The 6,488-nt window shown below is 44.0% G+C and overlaps 1 protein-coding gene across 4 annotated transcripts in view; it reads left to right on the top strand.

Annotated features, from left to right (window-relative positions):
* The first annotated feature begins 586 nt into the window (after window positions 1–586).
* Window positions 587–6,488, top strand: part of NXT2 (nuclear transport factor 2 like export factor 2) — a 66,679-nt gene continuing 60,777 nt past the window's right edge. Inside the window, exons 1-2 of one of the 4 annotated variants that reach the window (XM_086756212.1) lie at window positions 587–706; window positions 3,630–3,714. The gene's annotated coding sequence lies outside the window, so the exon portion shown is untranslated. Of the gene's footprint in view, window positions 707–808; window positions 1,034–3,629; window positions 3,715–6,488 lie in introns of those variants that run through there. The other 3 variants (XM_086756214.1, XM_086756211.1, XM_086756213.1) reach the window with 3 other exon arrangements.

Genomic DNA, 6,488 nt, shown 5'->3' with positions numbered 1-6,488 from the left:
CTCGGCGGCACCACGGCGAAAACATCACGTGACCCCGCGGAGGGCGGGGGCGCGCGCCGGGAGGGAGGCGGGAGGGCGGGGCTCCGGCCGGCGGCGGGCGGAGCCCCCGGGCGCTGAGGTGTGCGGGGCGATAGGGGGAGGGGGAGGGCAGCGGGGAGCCGGCCGGGCAGCGCGGCGGAGTAGCAGGGCGAGAGCGAATAGAAAACGGCGGCCCTGCCTCAACCGCCCAATCAGCGGGCGGAGCTGGGGGGGAGGCGGGATTCGCCGCGCGCCGTCTGGGGGAGGCGGGGCTCAGGCGGATGGGCAGCGTAATGGGCCAGTGGAAGGCGGCGCCAGCCCCGCGCTGGCCGCGATTTCCTGTGCGGGGGTCGAGTGAGTGTGGAAGGGGGCGGGGCCGACGCTGATTGGCGGGGAGGGGTGAGCGGCTGGGGTGTTGGCCAATCCGCGCCTCACACACACAGATAGGGGAGGCGGGGGCGGGGAGCGGTGTGTACTCGGCGGCGCGAGTAAAACGGAAGGCGGGAGCTTGGGGGAGATGGGCAGACCCCGTGGCCAATCAGCGGCAAAGCCCCGTCTGAGGAGAGCTGCCGGCTGACTGGAGGAGCCTGCCCGCCCGCGCGCGGCCGCCGGCGGGCCCCGATTGGCCAGCGGGGAGCTCGGCGGGGGATGCCGGGCGCGCGGGGCGGTGGTGGGCCAGGAGGGAGGGGTGAGCGGGCGGCCGGGCGGGCGCGCGCGCCGCGGAGGAAGTAAACAACCCGTCGGCGCGCGAGCGGCCGTTGGGGCCGGGTGCAAAACCCGGTGCCGCCGGCGGGAGCCGAGGATCGGGCCCCGCTGTGCGAGGCGGCCCGGGGGCGGCGCGGGGGGGGGGTGCTGGCGGAGAGGAGCGAAGCCCACGCGTGACACGTACGGCGCGGCCGGCTTCGGCTCCTTCCTCCTCGCGTACCCCGTAAGCCTCCAGCCCCTCCCCCCAGCAACTGGTGTTACCTGATCTGACAGGGGAAAACGCGTTTTGGTTGCGGTGCAGTGCCCCGTGGTACGGCGGGGGTTTAATTTTGATTCACGACTACATCGTTTGACAATTGGCGCGGGTTTGGGACTGTCCAGTGCCAGTCGGTGTTGGTTTTGGCACCACGAGCAACCTGTGTCACTTCTGTGGCTGCTCAGCGACAGCATGCGACCCTCCGCCTGTGGTATCCAGGCGGGCTGCTGACATAACCTCTGGATTTTAGGTCAAAATACGATGACCGAGGAGCAAAATCTTTGTTTTGCAGTCAAACTGAATGGGCGCTTGTGTGCCGTACAGTTATTTTCCTCACCTAGATTAACTGTATTGTTAAAATACAGGGCGAGATGTTACCAAATGTACAGGTGTTCCACCATTTAAGCGATGGTTTTGGAGGGTACTAGTTTTCTGTCCTTTTTAAAAGCACCACTTTTAGCCTTTTACCCACCTCTGTAATGCTTTCTTCCTCTCTTCATTAACTCTTGCCTTTGCCAGCTCCTCGCAGAGGCGTTTAATGGGCGTCAAGGCAGCGCAGTTCTGTCAGCCTGCCCGCGAAGGGCACGGCCGAGAAGAGAAGCGGCTTTCCTGCCGCCTTGTGTCGTGCTGCAGCGTGGTAGCAGGTGTTCAGCGGTGGAGGTCAAGGTCTCGCCCAGCGACGGAGTCACTGGTGCCTTCTCATTTTTAAGAGAAGTGCCCCTGCCAAAAGTCTATTTAATTTGAGTTAGGAGTTTGTGTATATCAGTCATGTAAGTGTAAAAATAATCTTTTTTTTTTTCGTAATACGATGGCAAAGATCACTTCCCTGGCCAGTAATTTTGACCGTATGTCTCTTTACTAGCTCTCCCTTCTCTGTCACTCAAACATAATGTACTTGGTTTGCTTTCAAGGTCATTCTACCTCACCTATGATTCATTATTTAGATGACAGCTCTCGCCAATCCCTGACACCAACTTCCACCACCCACTTGTGAAATTTTTGGATAAATAGCTCTGCGTTTTCTTTCATTCTGCCTCTCAGATGTGGGAAAAGATTTTCTTTTTTTTTTTTTTTTTTTTGAATCTCCAGTAACTCAATTTGGAAGCTGGCAGGCCAAATCTTGTACTTGCCATATTGATTATTAATGCCTCATGATTTCTTTGTATTTCTCCATTCTCTGTCTGTTCACTGCCTGCTCATCATGTGTTTAAACTGCAATCTTTTTTTTTGTTTTGTATTTTTACATCTAACACAATATGTTATTGTCCCTGAGTATAGCTCCTAAGTGTTATGGCAATATAGTGAATAAGTTGTAACTACAGAAATGTAATTATTCCCAAAACAAGTAGTATAAACAGTAGGAAACTGAGATTAAATTTAGTTTTTAAAGAAGTTCAAACATATTAGTATGAAAGTACGCAGCCAAACATCCCAGTAACGTTGATTCTACCACGCAATGCTGTCATGCAGTAGCTGTACAATTATATTGCATTATATTGCTGACAGCCTCTGGAAGACTTAAACTGATTTTTGAAGGTGTATTCCTTTTATTTTTCATTCTTTTCTGCCTGGTCCATCAGTTGGGTGGAGTTGAGATTGCTTGTGCATTTCTATATATTGTTTGAATTTCAGTACTTTCGCATGAAAATTTAAAGTTGTTCTCAAGTTTTAAATATACTGAAGCCTTAAAACTGTAGAGCAAGGTGAACTGTGTTCATTACATCCTTATTCCAGCTGGTTGCTGAAGGATACGTGTGGGAGGAAGAAAGGAAAAAATTTAAAAGAAAGGGCTTGGGTTTTCTATTTTGTTTATGTTTTTTTTTTTAGTCATCAAACTCTGGGCTTGCTTGACAGTACCTGTGAATAATCTGCCTCTGTATGCAAGAAGAAATGTATCCATGTTTTCCAGTCTCTTTTAAATTCTTTTGCTATTGCATTGCATTTGCAATGTTTTTACTAGAGAGCTGAGAAAGCAATGTATGCATAGTTCAGTCATGTAGAATTTTGGGGTGGTGGACGCCCGTGATGAGCCCCACGGGTAACTGTGAAGAGCAAAGCTAATAGGAGTGGATTTTTCTGATGGTCCTCTCTGGCTTAAAAAGAGTGCTTAGCCTTCCTGAAAACTTAAGTTGTTTGTATTTTTCTATGTGACTATTAGGAAACGCTTTCCCAAACTGCAAATCTTTTATTTGCATATGCTTTCTCAACTTTCGTTAGTAGGAAGAATAACTAATTTGTTTTGCCTCTTTCCAATCAATGTTGTTTAGAGTCTTTGATGCAGTTATTGAATCAAAGTTACCGATTTTCTGTAGTAGTGATTTTTTTTATTTTTGTAGCTTATATGAAATACGTAAGGATACCTGTTAGTATAAGGTACCCTTCCATTACTGAATTAACTGTCTAGCTATGGGATAGGATCCAATCTTACTATCTTTCATGTCACAAATTATTATAACTTTCACAAACCTTTGTAGGCTTCTGTCTCACTGTTTCTCTGACTACTGGTCTGGCACATAGCCATAGTTTACTCTGTGAAGTCAGTGCCCTACTGTTATATAGAGTCAGTTTTATATTCTTCAGTTTTACTTACAGAAACCAACATAGCCTGAGTACAGAATGCTTCCTTAACTGTGGTTGCATTGTCTTCCAGCAACTGTAAAGGGAAATCAAGATCCCCTCTACGTGTCGCTTGATCTTCACCAGACTTGAAGAACCTGTCGTTCTTAGAGCTGGAGGTATGTTTGCTTTCTGTTTCATTTATTTGTTCTTTCTGCCCTACCAAGTGTCTGCGTGGGGCAGGCACTGTAAAAGACCAGAAATTTGAAACCATTTCTTTCATTATAGTTTCCACAAGTGGCTATAATGTCTATAATACAAAGTAATTAAGCGACTGGTAGTCGTACTGTTGAGCCAAATGGAGGGCCATGTATGTCATCTGCTGCAGAAGTATTGAGGGACAAGTAATGGGTTCCTGTAGGTGTCCGTGAAATTCCACAGAGCAGTATTATTAATTCAGTTAAGATCTAAGAGGTAAATGGTTTTGGACAGAATGTCGCATGATTTATTGCTCAATTCTTCTAGTTTCACCAGCCAATATTAGGCCCATCCTCAGTTGCGTCTACAGGAGTCATTACCCAAGAAAAGACAAAAAATAAATCAGTTTTGTTGAGTAGTAAAACACAATCAGTCTTACACATAACATGTTCCTAAAAAGGAAAGGAACTCCAGTTTACCTCTCTGTAGAAATTTAGAATAAAAATATCCCAGAAGTATTTAGCATCCAGAGGACGTTGGAGTGAAAGGTAAGCGTCATAGGTTTTAATTCTACACGTTACGCTGTTTCACTAATTATAGATTTGTATACGTTTCTAACATTTTATTAACTACTTTAACTCGGTTCACAAAATAAATTAATATAAATCTTTATAATGTATATTTATGGCCCAAACTCTTCCCCTAGAAGTCTCATGTTATCTTTACATCTCCAGAGTGGCCTGCTCTCACTAACTGCATAGCAGTTCTGTTCCCAGTACGGACATACTGTGATTTTTACGAGAGGCAAAGTTAGCTCGTGAAATCAAATAGGATAGCGGGTTTGGATTAATCCGTTGTAGCTAGGTTATTCTGCAAACGAGGAAGCTTCCCCATTCATTGTATGTCAGTGGAATGAGTAAATTAAATGATTGTGACATTTCTTAACCAAGATCTAGAGGACAGAAATGCCTTCTGTTTCAGGCACAGATCAGGAATTCTTAGCTGTCGCTTCAGTTTGTGGCAGGTTTCCCCTACATCCTTGGGCAAGTCTATCAGTCTATCTTATTCTTCAATTCCTTAGTCATTAAATGGAAATAATAATTCTTCCTTTTCTCAAAAGAGTGGTTTTGGGCATAAAATCTGTTATTGACTGAGAATCTTGTGTGTTACGGTATCAAGAGTTTTCTAAAAGTCTTTTTTTTTTTTTTTTTTTTTTAAAGTTTTTTTACAAGTCATTGTAAAAGCCAACCCGAGGGTTTCCTGTATCCCTACAAACGCGTAGAATCATGGCAAGAGTCCCCTAAACATGCATTTTCCAGGCACGAACTACATGAACTCTTATTTCTCTCATCCAGGCCTTCCATGCGTACTGAAATAAGATACTGGAACCCTCACAGCATTTATGATGATGCTCATTTATGAAAATATATAGATTTGAATTTAAGATTTTTAGGCACAAAGATTAAAGGGAGACAATCAAAGAGTTGCCTGATTTAATTTAGAGGGAGCTGCGGGTGCTCAGCACCTCTCTGATAATGAAGATCTGGTTGTTTACTTGTTCCATTATACTCCTTTCACCAGCTATCTAATCCTATCACATAATTGTCCACAGAAAATACTCAGACGCTTGGTTTCTTTACTGTTTTGTATAATTGGGGATAGTGTCACCATGCAGTGAAAAGAACCACAGAACGCTGTTTTTCAAAGGCATATGCTCAGATTTGCAAAACGTTTGCTCACTGGATCAGGAATGAATAGTAAGATTATCCTGCCTATTTGTTTTCCTCTTTATGGATAGTTGCTATTTGGGTTATATAGTGATGATAGCTTTGGGATTATGTGAAATATTATGCAACTACTTTAATGACAGAAACATAAATGTGCCCTTTTGCGAAATACAGGGTTTGGCCGTACGTCCAGGTCAGTAAGATACGGAAACTACTAAAGCAACCAGACTTTTACTCACTAATTGCACAGATTGTCTTTTGCGAATAGCAGGCTGGAACAGAAATTAAAGATACCCATTTATGTAACTGCAAATAAAAAGTGGTATAATTAGTGTCAGTTTTCAAGTAGTAATGGTAATGAGCAGACAGGACTGTTTTGATAAAGGAAAAGCATTTTTCCCCCCAAATTGAGTGCAAATGAACCTTTCCTATTACCTTCTTTACTTGTACATCATATCTACCAAAAAGGTGTTATATATCAATTAGCCAGCATGTCTTTAATTCTTTGATTTTAAAAAACTATTAGTAGAAGTTAAAGTAAATACCCTCTAGACAGTTTATAAATGAGAAATTTCAGCTTTATGCTGGATGATATAGCTTATGCAATTATTATCTCCATCCTCGCTTCTGAAATGCCTTCAGCTAAAAAAAAAAAAAATATTTGCCCTTCAGTTTCATTTTTTGACTTGGGAAGTTACAAGTAATTTGTGTCCCCCTTTCCTGATAGAGATTTCTTTAGTAAAGGCAGGAAACAGAAGATTGCAAACCACATTTGTGTGTGCTTTTTCTGATGGCAGCTTCAGTCTTGGAGTGTCAGTGTGTGAATATCAGTGGAGGTCAGATTGTTTTGAACCTGAATTTCTCCAGCAATATCTCTCAGGGAATGAGTGTGCATGTGCTTCTCTTAACCACAGATACACTTAATGAATTGACTGTTACTTATGCACTTTTATGTGGTGTCATTTTCATTTAGCTTCTGTATTTTCTTTTCTTGTCTAATTGACAGAAATTATCCTTTATTTTTGGTG

Source organism: Chlamydotis macqueenii, chromosome 11 (genome assembly GCF_036417535.1).
Source record: "Chlamydotis macqueenii isolate bChlMac1 chromosome 11, bChlMac1.mat, whole genome shotgun sequence".
NCBI lineage: Eukaryota > Metazoa > Chordata > Aves > Otidiformes > Otididae > Chlamydotis > Chlamydotis macqueenii.
Note: the sequence above shows the minus strand (reverse complement) of the source record. Positions and strands in the feature narration are given on the sequence as shown.